This window comes from Lagopus muta, chromosome 1, assembly GCF_023343835.1.
Source record: "Lagopus muta isolate bLagMut1 chromosome 1, bLagMut1 primary, whole genome shotgun sequence".
In the NCBI taxonomy this organism is placed as follows: Eukaryota; Metazoa; Chordata; class Aves; order Galliformes; family Phasianidae; genus Lagopus; species Lagopus muta.
Window position 1 is genome coordinate 133,835,875 of NC_064433.1, and position 21,616 is coordinate 133,857,490.

A 21,616-nucleotide genomic window follows, 5' to 3' on the forward strand; every position below is an offset into this window, starting at 1 on the left:
AAATGTGAGCTCTACCCACAGAACATCTCCAGACTTAGGCCTCACGTCTATCAATGTCATCTTAAAAAAACAAATGCTTAAAAAGAAAAACAACAAAAGTATCTTAGAGACTGTGGAGGATGCTCACGTGCAGTAGATGCCATTCAAGGGGATGCTGAGGAGAGACAGAAACCCATGTAACGAGGCTGGAGAACAGAGTGGGCCTGAAAGAAAATGAGAGATAATTAAGGTTTGCTGAAAGAAATATGAATTGCACCAGTCAGTTTTGTTTTTCAGAAGTTTTCCTAAAACTGAGAGGGAATTCTCCCCACACATCAGCAGCAGGGCTGCACTAACGCTCCCCCCAGGCAGAGGTGGCCACAGTCTCTTCTTTGCTCAAAGGCACAAGAGCATTCACGGGGGAAGAGTTAAAGTGCTGCTCAGTAAACAACCTGAAGAGCTGCACGCTGTATTCATGTACAGGGAGGTAGGAGCCAACGGAGAGAGACGTTCAGAGGCAATCAAAGAGGATCTGAGCCTCCCTGAGCGCTCACATGACAGTTGGGATCATTTCGGATCCCTTCCAATGAAGATAAAATGGCATCAAAAGCAGGGAGGCTTTTTTTCTTTCTTTTAAGGATGAAAACACAACATCATTAGTCAAATTTACTCTGAACTTCCGCCTCCTCATGTTGATTTGTACTCAGGTTGAGTAAACATATCTTTCCATCAAGGTAAATAAACGTAAAAGCCTATCAGTAACTTAATTGCTTAACGAATGATGCAGTGTGGGGTGTAACACTGTTTTTGACTATACTGCTGGAGTTAACGACCTCTCAAAAACACCTATTATACAGCTTGGCAGTAAAAAAATCTGCACATACTTGAAAATTTGCTCATAAAAATTCAACCATTTTCCAGTCATTTTTCCCTGTTTTGGGGAGGGGGTAGACACCTCATAGGGCAATTTGCTTGGTGCACCTGTGTCAAAATGAGTACATCAGTGCAAGATGCTGTCTTTCGCAGATCTGCATGCCACAGAGAAATTGAATTTGAGAAAAGCTGAGGCTCCAGAGCAAGGGCAGAAGTTACCAGGTGGATGGGAAATGCTGTATCTCCAAGTACAAATGGCCATGAGGTGGGGAGGCTCAGACCACAGGAGCCTGATCTTGGGTGCGTGGCACACTCCTGGAGACATCTTGGAACACACAGTAGGAGCTGATGCCCTGGGCTGAGAGGACCCCCGAGAGAAAGCAGTTCTGCCAGTTACAGGAAATTCATTAAATAGATAGGTAAAATGAGCTCTCTGGTGGGTGGACAGCCAGGGAGGAGGGCATGCCGTGTGTTGGAGGCTGAAATTTTGGCTGGCGATGGGCAGCAGGCAGAGTGCAGAGGCACAGCTGCCAGGCTGACATGATGGATCAGAAAAGCTACTGAGGAACTGTGAGAGTTCGGGATGCTGAAGTAAAGGGAAACATGAAAAGGTAATAGGCCAACCCATTTTTGCAATCTATCAATTAAACAATCGTCTGCTTCCAAAAGCGTGTTATGTCCTGAGCAGTGGATATTCCAGCACGTGATCACTGCTGTGATGGAGCGACAGGCTGACAAACAGGAATTAGCAATAATAATTACTAGGCACGCTAATAATTTTGGATAGGGCATTCTACAGCGAGCCCCTCCAAGGAAATAACATGGTTGGGTATTTTGGCTTAATTATACAGTCGCGTATCAGCTTTACTCAGCCCACCGCAAAACAAAGGTGTGTTCAAAATTGTCTATTATGTGGGAGGGTTTCGCCAAAATCTCGCCCTGCTTCGGACAGCTAGCGAGGGTGAGAGTGGCACACAGTTAGCTTCAGCTGCTTTCTCCATAGCCCTGAAGCCTTCAGAAACATTCATTTCTGTTGGCATCACTCAACAGCTCATTGTTAGGATTTGTTCTCATTGGCATGCATGAACTAAGACTGATGTATCGGGCGATCCAGAGTGACAGCCTTCAGCCCAAAAAGCGAATACCTGCTTCCCTTAGAGTCCAGGGACTCACACTTGACACAGAGGATATATGCAAAAATTATCTTTCCTCTTTCATTTGCCTGTGTTAAGCCTAAGAGCATTCATCCAAATTAGCAATCAGGCAAACTGTGCATGCAAAAATCTGCGCTTGTACAAACTGTGTATTTTTTTTTTTTTTCGTAACGCTGTAAGATTAAATATCTTGACAAAAGATGAAAACCCTTTAACAAATCTTCCCCTAGAGAAAAGTAGCATTTTTTTTTATTCCATTTACTGTCAAATGACATAAAGAAAGTATAGCTGAACACAATTCTATAGGTTGATTTGTTGCTTTAAATAATGTCACTATCATCCAGATATCAATGTGATGGTGCAAAAAAAAAAAAAAAAGAGTTCACATTGAGCTAGATTCAATTACAGACCTAGAAACTGAAATTAAGTCTGATGCTACATGCCTAATTCATGTTTGTGTGACTGAAACAGTATCTGGTTTACCTTGAATTTCCTGCCTTAGCATGGTGAAAACATGACCAATCCCATTAATTAAAAAATAACTTTCAAATGTAGCAGGAGGAGGTGAAATCTTTTTTGTCCCCAACTTGTTATATGATATAAAGGAAACTGTTCAGTGTCTTTTTCCTTGACTCCTGAATATGTCTTACAATTCTCACTGAAGAATTAAAAATAAATAAACAAGTAAAAAGATTATCTCTATCAATTAGAGGTCAGTGACTCTTCTTTGATTAAAAACAAACAAGACAAAAAAAAATTGTCCTTAAAAACTCCCAATCATCTTCTGACCACACTGGTTGAAGCAGGTGCATATTGGCAACTGTCACAGACGTTCTTGAGGTCTGTACTTTGCTCTGTATTACCCCACTCACACATTACACCCAGCACGGTATGTTCACGTTTAATACCCCAAAATACCATACCGTATCAGTGGAATTTAAACCAGCTCAGATTTGACTACTGATTTCACATATGGGTCTGGGACTAACTTTTCTCCTAATATGGTGATGGCAAAGGCACTATTTAAATGATTCCTGAGCCTTGTAAATATACACCAGATGTATCTTTTGTAAATGTTACATTTTTCAACATCTCAGCATTTGTGAATAGTTGAAAGCTATGCCAGCCATGCTTTAATGGGGCACAGAAGCGTACTGCACTCAAAGAAATGGCACACCATTGCGATAGTCAAAATTACAAGCGCTGTCAAAAGCTACATTTTCACTTTATTGATTAGCAGCAGGTAATACAGCACTATGCATTGCACGCTCATATGGGCCATTCTCAGCTGAAGCTTGCGTGGGGGTGCACACAGAGAGAAGTGGAACTGGATACACAGAGGAAGGAAGAGAGCAGAACGATGGGGAGAGCAGAACCCTTGGGACACAGCTGTGCTCCCGTGGCCACAACAGACAGCCTGAGGTGAGGTGGGAAGGGCAGCAGGGTTTGCAGAGCTCAGCGTTATCAGCACGTCTTTCCCACTAGCACTGATGTGGTGTAAGGCTGCATTCCTGCTGCTTGGTCCTCTGTCGTTGCAGAGGTACCTCAGTATAAGGAGAATCATCACCCACTGGGGAAGGAGCACGGGTTGCATTCATTTGGCTGTCACTTCATGGGCTTTTCTAGACCTGGGATTTCCCGTGCTGCTGCAGAAATGTAGTTGGAGATCCAGGAGCAGGTGTGTGGCAGGTCATGGGAAATGTCCCTTCCTCACTTTCTACCTCCCAGCTCTTACCCTACCCACCGCCTATGTTAGCAATGACCTCTCTGACAGTACCAGCTAAAAGAAGCAATCAGAAAAGAAATCAGCACGTTTGCCCAAAAACACACTTCTCTCCTTTGCAAGATTTGCACCCCAGCTGTACCACAAAGAGGGAAGGCATTTATAATGCCGCATGGTTAGTATTATTCAAAAGGCAGAGCGCTTTTTTCCCATGGAATTTTAGGCTGGAGTTGCACCACACGCCTCAGCCCAGCAAATCCACTAAAAATCAGAGCTAGGTGATACATGACAATAAACTTAGAGGGAACAGACTAGCTGTAATGCCCCACGACAAGTATTATTTCCAAGTTCACAGGCTTGCAAATTAAAATGTCCCTGGATCACTGCCATAAAAAAAGAACATTAAAAATCAGGGGAAGAGGTCTGGGCATCTGTTAGAAGCATCTAATATATACCAAATGTGTATGCTGAGCTTCTTAGATATATGCATTGCTGAAATGTAGCCTACAACTAATGCAAAAGCAGAAATGTTTTAATTGTATTTTTCCATTTGATATTCAAATGAAAAAAATATATCTTATTAAACACAACACTTGGCTTCGATATTTTAATAAAAAATAAGTTGTTGAGGAAAAGAAAAGCAAAACTACTGATTCCTTCCCTTATGATGATCAAATGAGCCTTTCATGTTTGTATCTTATACTTCACTTTTTAGCATTTTGAGGCAAATAGCAGATATCAAAACTTAGTAAATAATCAAAGACATATTCAGTTTTTCCAAACTGTCATGCTGCTTATCTTGTAATAGCTGATCTCTTAGGTAGCATAAGCTATTTAATTGCTACTGAAGATTATTTGAATGAAAAAAAGAGACGACATTCTCCCTTACCCCTCAAAAAGACAAAACTATATTCTTCAAAAAGACACATGCCAGCAGATAGATTCTGATCTCTCATACACACGCACAAGAGCGGCAGCTAATTTTACAAGATTTGATATGAGCTGTGGATCTGAGATTACACCCTGTCCTCCTGGCTGCACATTCCTCACGGAAAATGGCTTAATTTGGAAATAAATTTTGTAGCTGATAAATCCAGACTCTGTGGTCCTTCGGTACCAGAATAAACCCAACTTATTAAAGCGTCTAAGTGCGTACAGCAATTGTGTTTTAAAGGGACTTTTCACAGTGTTGCCAAAGTGTGTATTCATGTATCCCTTCTGACATGATAGACTGTAATGGCTCCGGTCTGTCATGTCAACCATCTGCATATTAAACAGTCCCTAAGTACACATTGACACAGCAGACCCTAATAGCTCTGAAGCCGTAACAATCTATTGAGTCAATAATATGCATGTTAAAGAGCATCTCATGTACTTCCATCAATATCTTTTATCTTTCACTTAATTTGTATCTTCTTTTCATACGTACAGTCAGAGTTGAGGTTTTAGAAACCTTTATCCTTAACGTGCTGCCGCAGATGTGAAACATGTGGCACAGAAAGGCAGATGCAGTAGCAAAATCCTTCCCTAGGATCTGGGCCAGATCTTAAAATGACGACTGTAATATTTTTACACTGGCAGCATGCATTCTTCCCTCTGTTCCAGATAAGGTGGAAATATCCCCTCTTTTCTGCAGGGCCTGATCCGGTGCTCGTGAAAACCACGGGAAAGATTCCCGGTGATTTCACAGTCTTTGGATGGAGCCCAGTGTGATGCTACTCATTTCCTATTACACATTTCCTTCTAATTAAATGAAATAGGTCACAAGGGGAAAATGAAACAAAAGACAAATGTATTTACTTACAGTAATATCAACCCCAAAAAAGACAATCAGAAACAAGAGAAAAGATAACACAAAATACACTGTCTCTTCATTAACTTGAAATTACATCTGGTACCGTAGGCTTAATTCATTCCTGTGTGATCCTGAGATCTTTTGTGCAGTGGAAGAGGAAGGCTGTTATTTAAGAACAAGAGAATGGTGACTTAATTTCTTTTGTCTAAAAAACTGCAAAGAAAAAGCTTAATTTGCTTTTCTTTGACTTTATGTCCTCGTAGCATGGCACATTCCCCTCACACTCCGATCACATAACTTTCCCACTTTCCTCCACTTCTCCATCACTGCTTGGCTCACACTTTTAAAAGTTAATCCAAAGTGCAGTCTGTGTTTCCAAAAGGCAGGACCAGGGCCAGGGAGGCCACTTGACCCTATCGACAGATCTTAGTGGTCTGAATTCCCCTCTACTTTCCACTAATTTGACACTGATGTGTCTTTGAAGCACATATGGATTTATTCCAGCATATTCTTGTCTCTCACACCAGTGAAGGCAGAAAGGTGGTACACTTTCTATTGCATTTCAGAAGCATGCAATACATTCTCCCTCCTTCCTCCCCTCCTTCTCTCTACCTTGCACCTTTTTGGGTCCTTGCACACACCAGACTAGGTCACCTATATGCATGCCTCACTTCAGGACAGCATCCCCTGCAGCTTGGCCTGTTATTCACCAATATACCAAGAGCTGATGGCATCTGCCTTCTACCAGCTCCTCAGCAGCTTTCCTTTTGTTCCTAGAAGGCTTTTCTTCCCAGCACAACAGCAGGAAAAGCAATTGGATGATCCATCAATATGGATCTGAGTGACCAAGGGTCTAGAACTCAGAGCTCAGGAGTAGTGCGTGCACTTGATCTTACATACCATAGTGCATTATCAGGATGGGAGTCTGCAAATAGTGGGTAGCTTTATTTATTATTTGAGCTTATCCACTGAACATTAACAAGTAGATTTAGTTTGGGGCAGGACATGTTTTCCCTAAATGAAAAAAAGCTACTGAAAAAAAATCAAAGCAAATGAAGGATGAGATTCTTAAAAAAAGATAAAAGCCAAAGTCACTGAAAGTCCTGCTAGTTACATTGCCACTACTTCATTTAGCAAAGGGAGTCAACATAAGCAGGACTCTGCAAGGGCTTATTCCTGAGGGAGGCTGTTCATTGTCAGCAAGGACGCAAGTCAGCACCAAAACACAGATGAAGTGCATTCTTCTCTCTGCAGCACTGCAGGTAAAGCCTTGCCCTTTTAAGGAAATTGTGTCCTCCCTGACCTTGCTGCAGGGCCTCTCTTTTGCTTTTGCTCGCTAGTCAGCCTTGGTACTTGCTATGTAAACATGAGGAAAAGGGTCAAAGTCTTCTAGCAGCCCAACAACCAGGACCAATCCAGCCCTGATGAAAGTAAGAAAGTCACAGAGCAATAATAGAGCAGCTCTGAATCATGGCACCTGCCTGCACGTCTGGCTCTTCTGGCTGCACCTAAGTAGACACACAGGCTTACTAGAGTTACCAGGTAATGGAAAGGACAGGAGAAAGAGGACTGCTGGCCATGCCTTCTGACCATGTTGCCAGAAGTAGTTCTTAAATGCAAATCCTCAGCACTGAAGATTACTGAGTTGGGTAATGTTCACTCAAGGCTGCAAACACTTCCAGGAATTGTTCCACTGATATATGAGTAGAGGTCATTCAGTCTAGCTGCATATTAGAGCAACCGATGACTGCCACAGGGCTAAAGAAGATGCAGTGGCCTCTGTTAGTAAATGAGCCTGACATCTAAGGGCATTGTGGGGAAAGGGACTGAAAAAAATGGGGTGCCACACACCAGGTACACCATGCTACCCAAGAAACCATCCTGTGAATGTTGCGAAGAAACAAGGTGAGTTCTCCAAGAGGGATGGCTTTTCATATTTGGAGGTAAGAAAGGTCTTGCTTCCTCTTGTACCACATCCAGCTGCTGCTGAGCCTACCCAAGCCTGGCCTGGTCCTGAGCCCACCAAAGCCAATGGAAAGATGCCCAATGACTTCAGTCAAGACAGCTCCATATCCTCAGGCAAGCACGGGAGAGAGAAATTTGGGTAGGGCTATGATTTCACTGTCTGTGTTCATAGGATGTCTCCTTTCCCACACGGAGGAACATTGGCCACCCTTCCCACTTTTTTGGTTCTCAGTGTTCAACACTGCACCTGGAGTTATCTCCCATTTACCAATGAGCTGATTTAAGTGTCTGACTCAGTCACATATGTTTGGCTCACTTATCCAGAGTAAGATTTGGCCTACTAGCTGCAAAAACAGCTTATATCACATGTGCTGCAAAGCCTAGCCAGAACAGGCTGAATAAAGGATGAAGTTTAATCATGGAAATGTTGACCTACAAATAGAGAACAAAATGTTAAACCACATGGTATAGGGTGCTGCACGCCCCAAATATCAAGGAGAGGAAAGAAGAATTGAACACATTTGGAAAGTAAAGCTTACTGTTTTGGTTGTTTTTTTTCTTTTTTTTTCCCTTTTCTTTCAGCAGGATCGAAGAGTCAGACCCACACTGTTCCTGCTCGCGATGACACCCTGGCATCTGAAGAACAACATGACACCCACCACAAAATGCTGCTGTTGGCTGGCGCTGTCTAAAATGGTGTGGTTTCGTGAGGGAGGTGAGACTGCCAAAGGAAGGCAAATGGGGGTGTCACAGCAATGGGACCAGGCCACCAGCATGACTCTAGTCTATGAGACCTGTAAAAACTGCAGAGAGGTAAACATGGTGGAGACAAACGTCCCTTTTATCCCGCGTCCTTAAGAATGATCTGCGGGTTACCTCTAATAGCTGGAGGGTGGCTTTGTAATTATTTTCACTCCACCTTTCATCTGGAATTTTCTCACCTCTGTGGGTTTCACACAAGGAAGGGTAGCTGTTTTAATCGCAACCATCACACAAACAGCCTATCTCACAGAATGCGAAAACTTTCTCTTAGGCTTTATTTAACATAACGCTGTGGGTTGAAAAAGACAAAGGAAGAATTTTTAAATCAACAATCGTCATGCTTTCAATGCCTCCCATGCTCAGTCTTAAGGTACACTGCATTTTAGACAAATGTAGTTAACAACAGACCTTACTGACTGACAACTGTTTCTTTACAGGATCTCTATGTGCCAAGGAGCTGGACAGTAATATCCATTTGGTATTCATGGAAAGTACTTGCAGAACAATAATGACAATAATTGCTTCTGATTCTTGTGTTTACAACACTGCCAAAGTATCATTAGAGCCTTATTTATAGATAATAATGCTTATTAATCACACATATTTGAATTCTGGAATGTATTAGATTAATATTCTTTTGTAACTTAGTTCTGCACTAATGCTATGAATGCATTTTCTGAATGCAGCCCATTGGGACTGCTTTCCTCCAAAAAAGTAAAATCATCCAAACCATCTGCAGGTATGGACAAAGGGCACACCTCTTCCTTAGCAGTCAAACACCAGGACTGTAAATGTAATTCCCAAAAGTAGCTCCTTCAGATTAAAACTGGGGACAGACTCCTGAAATAAAAATGCTCTGAAAGGTGTGATAGTGGCATTACACTTGAGCTCGCTTTTTGATGCCCCATGAAACAGCATGCTTTCTATTGCTTTAAAAAGAAACCAGTTTCTTTCTTCTTACCCAGCCTACCTCTAACCTATGGACAAGTTTAGGTTTCGTGATCCCAGACCTTAGGATTCATGATCAGTCAAGGGGTTGGAAACAAGAAATAAGCTACAAAAACCACTCCTAATTTTGGTTATTAAATAATTCCAGCTTTTATGTATCAACGTCTGCTGTGATTCAATAATGTGATAGGATGAAAATGGATTTTTAAAAATGACAGTTGCAACAAGCAAAAATGTCACCCAAATCTCAGTATCAACTGCCATATATTCATATTCTCCTTTGTCTCCCTGTAGCCAGCCCATTACAGTGCTGAAAAATACACCAAAACAACGGCAGTACCAAACTCTCCAATTTTTGGTGTGTGGCCAGCTCCATAAATTTGCATTTAAACAAATAAAATCCAGAACAGCGCAGCGTATCTTTTTTTTTTTCCTACTTTTCTTCCCTGAGATGGTTCTTCAAGCACATTTAAAGAGGTTCTGTCAGTTAAGAGATCCCATTTCTGCCTGCTTTTTTTTTTTTTTACCCGCTCCTGACATAACTACTACAAATGCGACAAATTAGAGAAGCCGTTCTTTTCTCTTTCTGCATGTTATTCTGTGCCCATTTTGTGCTTTTTATGGCTCTCTGTGCAGCGTCAGTGCAACCTGTCCCTCAGTGTCACAGACCTCATTGTCTCCAGGGATCTTTTACACAGCCACAGTGGCAGAAAAAGAAATAATAATTAAAATGCAGAAGCCTTACACTGCAAAGAACACTTGTGGCTTGATGAAACTCCCCCAAACTGCTCTCGGCTGATATATTTTACCAGACTAAATTACCAAGTGGCAGTGCCCCTTTAAAATGCCTTTTACCTATTAATATGCTGGTGTGCTTTGCTTACTGCGTTTATAAAATGCGCGTTGAGGTTTCCCAGGGACCTCAAGCCTATCAAGGCAGTTGGTGCTGAGCAGAGCACAATCATCTGTAAATGAAGCAAAGATTTTTGGGGAAAAAAAAAAAGAAAGAGAAAGAAAATAGAAAAGCTCATAAGTGCGGTTAGGGATGAAACCAAAGAGCAAAGTTCGGGCTGTGGTCTGTAAGCGTGCCCAGGCACTACAGGTATATCCTGCAGAGCCTCTGCCATGAAGCAGGACAAAGAGGGGCGCAGCTCACATTCAGGGGACATGATTTTGTGGATTTGACTGATTTTAGGGATTTCTTTAAAAGAGGAGACTCATTTGAGTTGTTGCAGCCCCAACCTGCAGACAAAGCAATGAGTACCGAGGCCCAGCGCCGGCTGTGCACAGAGTGGCCTTTGGATCAGACCTGTTTGCTGCTTCTTGCTCAGCACCATCCGGCCAAAACTGACCACAGAATTGGTCCTGCTGTATTGAGGGAACTTTCACCAGTATCTGCCCATCTGGCTCAGCTCTCCCCATTCTCCCCTTCTGAACACGACCCCCACAAAGCCTGGCAGAGGCTGCCTACTGCGTGCCTCCCCAACACACCTTGTCCCCTCTCCCACCACCATCAGTCCCTCCATTCAGCCAAAATATTTTCCTCAGGTTTCAGTGTGCCACAGTGCAGGAAGCTGTCCCTCAAACAAGCCTTCAGACTTTGCATGCGATTATTTCCTAACGCCAACAAGAAATACGTGGGAGCATTTAGTACTAATGTCCTAATTTTCAAAAGTCAAAACATCAGCATTTAAAATCATAATATCCCCCTATAGATGTTCCAATCTTCTTATTTTCTTAATTGAGTAATGAACAACAATTTATATTATTGATGTCTTTTTTTTTTTTTTTTCAGGGTAGTTTTGGTTTAATCGTTTCTTCTACCCCTGTGAAGTAAAAGGCAAAGCTAACAGTTACCATATGGTAAAGGTAGGTTAATGATTATGTATCCATAGAGCTGATGCTAAACCTAATAGGGAAGAAAAGAAGAGGGAAAGGAAAGGAAAAGGGAAAGGGAAAGGGAAAGAGAAAAGGAAAGGGAAAGATTTCCAGAGATAGCATTTTTCCACTTTTTTTCAAACAGAGATACAGGAGGTCAGACTTCCACATCCACATTCGACTTGCTCAAGAAAAGCGGCCCCTCTTTTTTTGAAAATTGTGAGTTTTAACAATTCCCACTGAAGTCAAATGAAGATAGAAATGCTCCACACCTATACAGAAATGGGCCTTTCTCCTGCACGTACAAACTCGCGATTTGAAAACACTGGTCTTTCTGCACAAAGTCAGTAAGTGAAGCCTACAGATACTGCTCGCGTATCTCAGCACTTTTAAGCCCATGAGTAAGCATATGCAAAACCAGATCTGCAGCAAATCCCAAGCGACAAACAGTAAAACCATCTTCCTAACATTCACTGGGATTGCTACCGGTTACATTTTTGGATTTGTAGATATGGGATATGAAAACCAAGGTGGAAAAGTTTTGACTGAGTTGTTCACTAACAGCAACTGAAGACAGAGCTAAGCAGGGAGAGAGTTTCAAAAGTGTTGTTTCGTTACATCATTTTATTTGCTATTTTTCTCACTAGACAAATATTATCCTGTTTGTATTTAGTGTTGGTTTTATTATCAAATAGTTATTCTTTCTGCCATCAAATTGCACGATTATTGTGTATTTATCCCTCCAGATACGTAACGTGAACATTCCTCTTCCTTATTTTTATATCATTTATAGCCACTAAAATTTTGAATTTGTAATTCCACGTTGTTTTCATAGAACTGTAAGACACAAGCAGGAATAAAAATAAAAACATACCTTTTCATCGAGTATTCCGCTAACCAAAAGGAGAAAAATTAATCTCTGTGTATTTCTAAATAGTCCTGTAGGAGTCGTACACTTTTACTAGCACTCTGTATACTGTATAGCTCCTTCTGCTGTTATGACACGTCTCATTACTTTAAAAAAAAAAAAAAAAAAAAAAAAAAAAACCCTTCCAAAACCACTAAGGTACAAATTTTTGTGTGGAGCCCTTTTAATGCGCTTTTTATTCTGACAAGATTAATAATTATCATATAAGCATGACACAGTTTTAAAATGTTGTTTCTAGTATGAGTTAGCATTGTGCATGTGGGTATAGATGTAGAAAGAGAAGTTATTTCACAGCAGAGAAACATATGTTTAAACAAAGAGTGGTAAAATGATGAAACTGTTCTAAAAAAGGAAAACATTTTTTTCCCCATCACCATTATTTTGAATCTAAAATATCTATAGTGAGCTTCAGAAGGGAACTGGGCGCTTATAACAAAAACAGGAGCTACTGAAACGAGCTGGAAGCAATTTGGGGAGTTACATCAAACGTCCCAGAGCTTTGGGCAAAGTGGTGAGAAAGAAATCTGCCACCTGGAGGGTGACAGGCATGTTCCCTCCCCCCCAGCCACCAACTTTTGCCCTCTCCAGTGGCACCTGTGACTAGCTCCTGCTGGGAAGCAGGCTACAGACTTCCCGGGTTTTGCTGTCCTTCAGCAAGACGGTTCCTAGGTGTTTATAGTCCTCATGACAGCCGTAGCACTTGCCAGAAGGTGTCATTTCCCTCTTCGCTAAGCTCATACACATCCAGTGCTTTCCACTGGTGCAAACACACTTCTTTTTTTTCTTTTTTTTTGTTTCTCTTTTTTTTTTTGTTGCCTTAGCTGTTCAAAATGCTCAATCATATGTACCCTAGGTATCGTACCTATCAACTCACATTGCTAGTGGCCTGGTTCACTGAAGGGAGGGTATGAACTGCAGGTTTCTTAGGCATGAAGCGCAAAGTTGGCGTGGTCCTCAGAGCTAAGCCCAGAAGAACTCCCATTTGAGGTCCCAACCATACCACAACAACCCCTTCACTTCTATTAGGGTCATAAGGAGTTTTCACACCAGGGAGAAGACCAAGGACCAGACCCTGCTCTTTCCAGTGAGGCCCAACTCCAGGTGTCTTCAGAGAACGGGGCAGGCTGGATCTCCTTTGGGTCAGAGCAGGGCAGAGATCTGGTGTTAAGGAGAGGACTGAGCGCTGCACTCCCACTCCCACTAAATGGGAGTGCTCCCACTAAAGCCAATGGCAAGGCAGGCAGTGGCACCTCCGTCTCCCATGAACTGAAGCAAAGGATTCATCCCTGCTCCTCTCTCCCTAACTTCTCTTGCAGGAGTAATTTTGAGGTAACACGATGCCAAGCACTACAGGGCTCACTCCTACAACATCGGGCTGAGCAGTATGAACTCCCATTCTACACTGAAAGTGTTACTGCATTACTTGACTTCATACTTTTTATAAATGCCCGTTGTGGCACGGCTTCACTAAGTATAAAAGCACAGGTAGGCATTACGGGCTGTATCACTTCATTTTGTCTCATTAATCAGCTGCCTTAAAATATTTTCTTTGCAGTGCAGCAGAAAAGAGAGCAAATGTGTTCTTTTTTAGCACTTTTCCAAACTAAATTTATATTCCATAATGACTGTATTCCATATGCAGAATGGCAAAATAGGCTTACGTACCTGACCTCACTTCTTTGGTGAATTGCCTCATTTGTAAAATGGCACATATAAATCTGGAATCTCAAACGAATTACTTGTTTTTTCTTGCTATGAAACCTTACTTAAGTTCACAGCAATTTTAAATATGATACGTTTAAAATATTAATATTTCACATATATTATTCACAGACTTTCAGGTTTCATCTCAAGTTAGAGTCACTTCGTATTTCAAAGACAGAACTGCTTCTTTTTTCTCAGTACTAATGTTCTATTAATTCACTTTGTAATATCACTCCAGTTCAGACAAATAAAATTGCACTAAATTGCTGATGCCGAGAATCATGCTGAAGTTGTTGGCGTTATAAAAAATTCCACTTTCCATTATTATTTTACAAGATTTTTGTAATCTCTGCAGCGTCTTTTTAGGTACGATTCAAAGCCCTGTGTAGTGAGTGCTATGAGGACGAATATGCAAGCAAAGTTATCTCCGTGCTGAGATAGAGGCTGAGTGCAGGTATATACAGCAAAGTCTGTAACTTCAGTGACTTCTATAAGGAGCTACAGGCAAGATCCCAGTGAACTAGCAGCCTCCACAGATGATCCTTTACAAACGTTTTGTATTTGGTGTACTTTCCCTTAAAGCAGCGTGATGCATCCCATTACACACATGTATACGTGTGTGTGTGCACAGAGACACTGGAAATGTCTTATGTGCATATTACACAACATATGCCATTCGTGTAATCACTTTATATACATAAATAAAATTTGTTTTATATACATAAATAAAATATGTGAAGGTATTCCTTAAAGGAGCCATAAAGGCCCACGGGTAGATGGATTCCTCATCACATCCAAAGAACTGAAAGACTGTGGATATAAAGCGGAATCTTTCTATGTGACCATGTATCTTTTATAATCTCTCCATAAAATCCACATGGCTGCATAACTACTTCCAGAGATGTGGATGGAAGTTATACCTGGACAGCCTGAAAGCTTTTAATAAGTAAAGCAGCACATAATCCTATGAAATGCCTTTCAGGAGTGAAATAATTACAAAGCGCCGGAGCAAGAGTAGCCAGCAGCAGGAAAATCACCTGTGAATAGATGTGAGAAACTATAAATATGCTCCTGTGTTTGTGTGGTCATCAAAATCAAATGCTGAGGAGCTGGAAATCCAACTCCCAGGAATGCAGATTGATACATTTATAGGCATATATAGCCTGTGCCTCAAACTTTGAGTCTGCAGCATTGTTAGTGAGGTATCCTCCTTTATAATGCTTGGCATTTGTTCCCTTGGCAGTTAAAAAAGATGGGCTTCTTTAAATTAAAATTTGACCAAATTCTTTAAAAAAAATAATAAACTGCAAAATGACTAATGCAAATCCCCATCACTTGTGAGCACAATGAAATTCTACTGAGCAGAGAGAACACCAGGAGAAGCTCGTGATCAGCTGCAGCAGAGAATGCCCTGCGCTACGCAGCCCTCAGACGCCGGGATTCTGAAATATGAATTAGACCTCAAATGCAAATCAACCTCAGAAGGGGAGAGAAGAAAAAATAAAAAAATAAAAAAAAATCAGAGAGACATACCGAGTCAAACGCTCCTTTTTCTGCCTATCTCGTCCCCAGTGTTAAAACAGGCAAAACAAAACAAGTGCACATCAAGATAGAGCCAATTAAGGGGAAGGCAGCGCGGAGGGCGGGTGGGAAGCAGCCACCTCGCCGAGCACATGGGGAGCAGGAGAGCATCGCCCCATCTCGAGCCGTCCCTGAGCCTTCCGAGCTCTCCCAGGAGGACAACGGGGGTAAATCGGAACCGGCTTTGATCTGTCATCCGGTTGCACCTGGGATAACGCGGAGGAGAGGGAAGGGGGGGGGGGGGGGGGCGAACGGGTCGGTTTGGTCGGGGGCGGATGGGGAACGGAAAGAGAGCGAGAGGGGAAAAAATATCAAGCGAGAGTGCCTAAAGGTGCGCGAATGAATGGTGACGATTTTATTAGGATTATTTTTATTTATTTTTAGTGACGGGGGGGGGATAGATAAAGAGGTGGGACAGCGGCGTGCGCGGGGGAGGGCAGAGGGGAGCTCCGTCGTTGCTGGGGGGGGGCGCGAGGGTGCAATGGGGCGCTATGGGGCGCTGCTCTCCGCCTTCATTCTTCGCCCTCCTCCCCCCCACCCCCCCCCCCGGCCCGTACAGCCTTCCCCCCGCATCACCCCCGTGTACCCCCCGCGGCTGCCTCACCGCTCCCGGCGGCTCTCCCCGCTTGGAAATGGAGAGCGGCGGCTCTCGCCAGGGCTCGCCGACATCCCGCGGTCCTGAGGAAGGAGTTTGGGGCGGCGGGGGGAGCGGGTATTGGAGGGGGGGGGGGGGTGGGTGAGGGGGGGGTTGTTTGAGAGTGACGGTAAGGCGAAGAGGAGGAGGAAGGAGGAAGGCTGGGAAGAAGGGGGTGGGGGGAGACTGAGCTCCTGAAACGGAGCCAGCCCAAACGGGAGGAGATGCCGGAGTGGGGGCTGCGTCATTTCGGGGCTGGGAGAGGGTTCGGGCCCCCCCCCCCGGCCGCATGCGAGGGGACCCCCTCCCTCCGGCGGGGCCGCCCCCCGAAAGCCCCGCGGCCGGGACGGGGCAGGAGGAGCCCACGCACGGGGAGGGACTGCGGTGTGCCCGGCGGTGCGGGGGGAGAAAGAGGCAGCGGAAGGGCCGGGTGTGGGCACAGACACGCGTGGGGGCCCCGCGGCGGGGCAGGGCCGGGACGGGAGGGCAGGAGCAGGAGGAATGCACGGCATTTCTCTCTGCCTTTCTAAGAGGTTCTACCGGGTGAGTGGAAATGCCTTCTGCCCTTTTCACATTTTGAAACATAGTCGGTGTTTAAGGGGGAGGAAGGGGGAGAAACCAATGGGTTTTTTCGTTGATTTTTTTTTTTTTTTTTTTTTCCCTGCCAGATAGTGGGTCTCTTTGAGACTACTGTAATATCCTATGGCTGCGATTATAAACTTTCTTTCTGCACAGAGGAAGTAGCTGAGACAGGACGTGGAGCCAAAAGAGCTGCCAGTGGCCACCCAGGCCCCACAACCCTTGCAAGGGGCAGGGATGGTGGCGGTATGGCCATAGGGGCCGTGCATGGCAAGCCATGTGTCCCCAGCAAAACGACTGTTCCCTTCTTTCATTCACGCCCCCAGTCCAAGGCATTTTCCCTCTGGAAGACATTTTCCCAAAGGCTTTTTGAAGCATTCTCGTCTGTGTATTTGTACTTATTTCCCCACCCTGGCATTCAGTCAGGCTGCTCTGAGTGGGGATCGCAGGTGCCATCACAGAGGCCCACAGTGAGCACCTGCCACTGCAAAAGGGACATATCCCCATACTGACCACTGTCATCATTGCTACATGCACGCAGCTTATTTGTGCCCCTGCCTGTGTGCAAAACACATGTGCACAAGCACACATGTCTATGGATATGTACATATCCAATAGCGGTGGCCCTGTTAAACCGAGCAGTGATTTCTCTCCTCCAGATAGATGTATAATGCACACACGCAGGGATGATACCTAAGGTGTTTGGGGGTGGGGATGCATAATATCTTCTAAATTTGAAGTTTTTATCAGGCAGAGCAGATTACTTTAAGCGTTCCATTTCTCAGCGATCCAATTTTATTAGGATTTACTATCATTTGTGCTGGGCATCCCTGGGGAAATAATGCTTTGATTAATGTAATCCTAGGCTGGGATCCGCCACATGCCCCTCTCCCTGGAGAAGGGCCCTGTTTGACAAACAACAACAGAGCAGCAACTCTTGCAATCCGCGCTCACCTTTAGGAAACACACGGCCACGCTCGCACAGAACGCTGCCACCGCCTCCCCCCAGCCCAGGCACAATAGCAGCGCTGCAAAACAATGTGCGCTCATTCATTTGCACACAATGCCCGCGATTCAGAGCGGGCTGTACGGCCCAACCCTCGGCTGCACGGAGCCAGCCCAAAAAGGACACCGCGCTGCTCCCCGCTGAGAAGCCGCAGCATCTCGGGGAGCTCAATGCCTCTCTGTATTGCAGCTTTCCGTGGGCTCACAGCACTTCTGTCTCTTTGTTTCCCACTGCAGGCCTCGTTGCAAACCGATTTCCAGGCTGTGACCCCCCCCGGGCTGGAGGCTCTCCCAGCGAGTGTGGTCAGAATTCATGAATCCATTTTTCTGCCTTTTGGGATGTTCCAGCCACTGCCACCCCCATTTGTCCGTGCCAAAGGCTGCCAGGGGCTGTTGTGTTATTCACGTGGGTCTGGGGGAATACACACGCCCAGGGCAAGGGGCCAGCACCAGGTGACCCGATGCTCCTCCCTCCCTTCACCCCCAAGCGGTCAAAACGGCAATTTAATGATTATTTCTACCCCAAACATGCGGGTCTCACTGCACCCAAGGATAGTGACAGAGGCCACGCGTGGGCTACTTTATTCCGAGTGTGAATTGTCAAACCCGGGGGCAGATGAGGGTGGGTGCTCTGAGGTTCACCACAGGGCGCTGCTCTGGGCGCACACACCGCTGACCCCGACGCGGTGACTCAGCGCTGCGGTGGCTGAGCGTCCTCACTGGGGGTCTCCCCCCCTCCCTTCCTCCCTCTCTCCCTCCCTCCCTCTTTTCTTTCCTGATGAAAAACGATGCAGTTCCGTCTCTGCGTGCTGGTCGGGGAGTCCAGCTAACACGCCTTAAACGCGTTGTCAGGCGCTGGTTAAAGAAGGATGTTGGGGGGGGGGGGGGGGGGGGGGAGAGGGGGGGGATGGAAAAGAAAGAAGGGGGCAAAACCAGGCGTGCAGTGTTGTGCGTGCCTGGAGTGCGTGTCCCTTCTCCCTTCCCTTCCCTCTCCCTCTCCTCCCACCACGGGCTCCGTTCTCCGTTCCCCACATCCCTCCACCCCTGCACCCCGTTCCCGCCGGGCCAGGGGGGTTCCATCCTCTGCGGGGTGAGGGGGAAGCGATAACGTTAACTTTGGGCTGCGGTGGAGTTGAGCGGAGCTGCGGGGCAACGCGTCACGAAAGCTTCGAAGTACCCCCGCAGCAGAGCAAATGGATAGATCGGGGGAGCGGGTGTGAAACGCGCACGTAGAAACTCAAGGCACGGCTAGTGAAAGCCCCAAGCGGGTTAAATCAATCCAAATACAGGGAGATCAAATAAATAAATAAATAAATAAATAAAGCAGGGTAAAAGCGTGGCTGCTGCATTCACGCACGGAGAGCGGAGCCGGCAGCGTGTGCGTGTTTGTGTGCGGTGCCAAAAAGAGCAGCTTCCAGGTCGACCCGCCGCAATCTGCACCGCGCTCCTCACACAATGGCCAAGTTCAGACGGCAAAAATTGTAATAATAAGAGCAGAGCCGCCAAACTGCGTCCGGACTGCTTTCTAGTGCGCCACAATTCTCCTCCTTATCCACTACGAGACTGCCCGTCCCTATGCGCGTAAAAAAATCTATGCAGTGCATATGGATCTTTCTTCCCCCCCAACCCCCCCCTTTTTTATTCACATGTGAAACGCCATTGAGATGGCGAGCACGCAAATGGGAATGCTATCATGTCTCATAAAAGCGGGGCTACGGTTTTCACCGTCTTTTAAGACAGACTCCAACTTGCAAATCCCCTTTTTTATGTTCCTACGTGCAGAATTATTCCTATAAACACAAACGTGCATGTGCGAGGAGCTGCTGGGTAACAGCACGGCCCCGAGATTTTAACGTCGGAGGGAGCACTGGGTTTCCATCCCGTGTACCGCGGGTCAGTGGAGACTGTTTCCATCCTTGGGCAACTTTCATCGCAGGATGGGGGTGAGCCCTGGCACGGCACCTCGGGAAACTGCGCAGTTATGGAGCTGCGAAGGACGGACCCCGCTTTACAGCCTCTCTGGCTTTGCGCGTTATTGCTCTAATGTATCACAAAACCAGAAATGCTTTGTGACTCTCAAAACAATAAAGAAGGTGCAGAGCGGAGCTTTCACAATAAAGGGACCGATCCCATTGTGCTTATCGTTGTTGGCGTGAATAATGCGTGTATTTTCTTGTTGCCCCGGAGCGGGCAGCGCCGTCCATCCTCCCGCAGCCATGAGCAGCACGGACTCGGCACGGGAGAGTTTGGGCAACGCGGAGCGGAGCGCGTCGACCAAGGGTGGCACGGAGCTGCGGGGCACCCCGCGCCGCGTTCCCAACGCAGCGCCGCACTCCGCGCGGCTGGGCTTTACGTACAGTGCTGTATGCGGGAGGTATCCTTACGTTTAACATTTTAATTTGTACATGCTAATTAGGCTGTGGGTCTCCACGGTTCTATCAGCGGATAGCTGATCGCTTCCCTCTGTAAGTAAGTGACTGCTAAATACGTTTCCTGTCCCCGATCTCCGTTTCCAGATGCCCGTCTAGCAAAGACGTCCCGTCGGGCAAAACGGACCTTTGCTAATGGAAGGCCAAAGGAGGTTCTTTGCAGCACCTCACCACCTCGGGCATGGCCCCAACGCGGCCCGCTGCAGCGGAGCCATCGAAATAACTCCGTGTTCAGCGAACTTGTTGCTCGCTTTCAGCTCTGCTGCTCACCCCTGCTCGGGCCGGTGCCAGACGCAGGGGCAGAGACAGCCCAGGGGAGAAGCCGGCGCTCGCGGGATGGGGAGCTTTGTGGTCTCCAAAGCCACCCGCTCTGGGAGTTCGCTGACCGTCGAGGGGCAGCGGCTGCTTTGCTGCTGGAAATGCGCCCTGGCCATGTGTTTTCCCCGTGTGGAACATCGCTCCCAAGAGCGGGAGGTGGAAAGTTTTGTTCACGTCATTATCTCAAAAGCTTTCCCGGCACGGTCAGTGCACGCAGAGTCTTCACTCCGTTTCCCAAATGAAAACCCACGGACACTTCACGTGAAAAGTGCATACTCCCATGGGCCGTGCTTTCTCTTTGCTTACTTTTTCTTTTTTCTTTTTTCTTTTTTTCTTTCACTTTCTTTGCTCCATCCCGCCAGGATCTCTCTACGTTTACGGGCTGTACTGTTTCCAGGGCTCCAATGGGGCTTTCCCTGATGGAGGAGAGGAACAGAACTTTCCCACTCGCTCGGAAACTGCTGAGGTTCCGGCGAGGCGGAGGAAGGGGGGACGACGACAAAGAGGCCCAAATCCCCCCCCGGGGCGCCGGGACATCCCCTGCAGGTGCTGGACCAAAGCTACAGTGATGACCCAAAGCGCTGCGTGTGTCACCCCCGTCCCCTCTTATGACCACTATGGGAGTGAAACGGGGTTGGGAAGCGGATTCTTGGGACAGCGACTTGAGCCCACGCACGTTGGTGAAGGGAAACGCGGCGCCGTGCGCGCCGTCGGGCTGAGCCAGGTTTAATGCCTGCGGTCCCAGACACGCTGTGCTCGGGGCGGGGGGGCCCGAGGGGGCTCTGCCAGCTGCTCCCTCAGCGTGGGGAGAGAGAGGGAGGGGTGGAAAGGAAGGGCCATCAGCTTATGGCATAAAAAACAATTTAAAAAAAAAAATTAAAAATAATAAGAAGAACACTACTTTTCCTGGTTTATCACAGCCATTAGATATTAAATATTCTAAAAAAGAAATTAAAAAAAAAATTAAAAGGACGTTTTATTGCATCTCTCCAGGCTTAAGCGCTTTATTTGGACAATAAAAAATAAATAATAAGAAAACAAACAAACAAACAAACAAACCCTGTGTGCAATTGGTGCCCTGACTCCCCTGACGGCCTCGGATCCCTCGGAGGTATCGCACCCCCCAGTCCCGCAGTTCCACCCCCCGCACTCCCAGGGGTGCCGGCACCGCACCGCACCGCACCGCATCGTGCCGGGCTGAGCGGGGCCGGGAGGGGCCCCACGGCGCCCCCTGGCGTCCTCCCGCCGCCCCGGGAGCTCTCGGAAAGTTGGTTTTGTGCAGCAAGCCGTGTCGTATAAAATTAACGAGGACCAATAAAATTAGCTTCCATGTTTCAACTGTAAAAGTCCCCGAGAAAAGC

General features: G+C 46.0%; 1 long non-coding RNA gene across 3 annotated transcripts in view; it reads right to left on the bottom strand.

Annotated features, from left to right (window-relative positions):
- Positions 1 to 21,616, bottom strand: part of LOC125701710 (uncharacterized) — a 39,053-nt gene that overhangs the window by 15,991 nt on the left and 1,446 nt on the right. For 2 of the 3 annotated variants that reach the window (XR_007380335.1, XR_007380336.1), the window contains exon 2: positions 128 to 203. This is a non-coding gene — a long non-coding RNA (uncharacterized LOC125701710). Of the gene's footprint in view, positions 1 to 127; positions 204 to 15,894; positions 16,004 to 21,616 lie in introns of those variants that run through there. The other variant, XR_007380337.1, reaches the window with a different exon arrangement.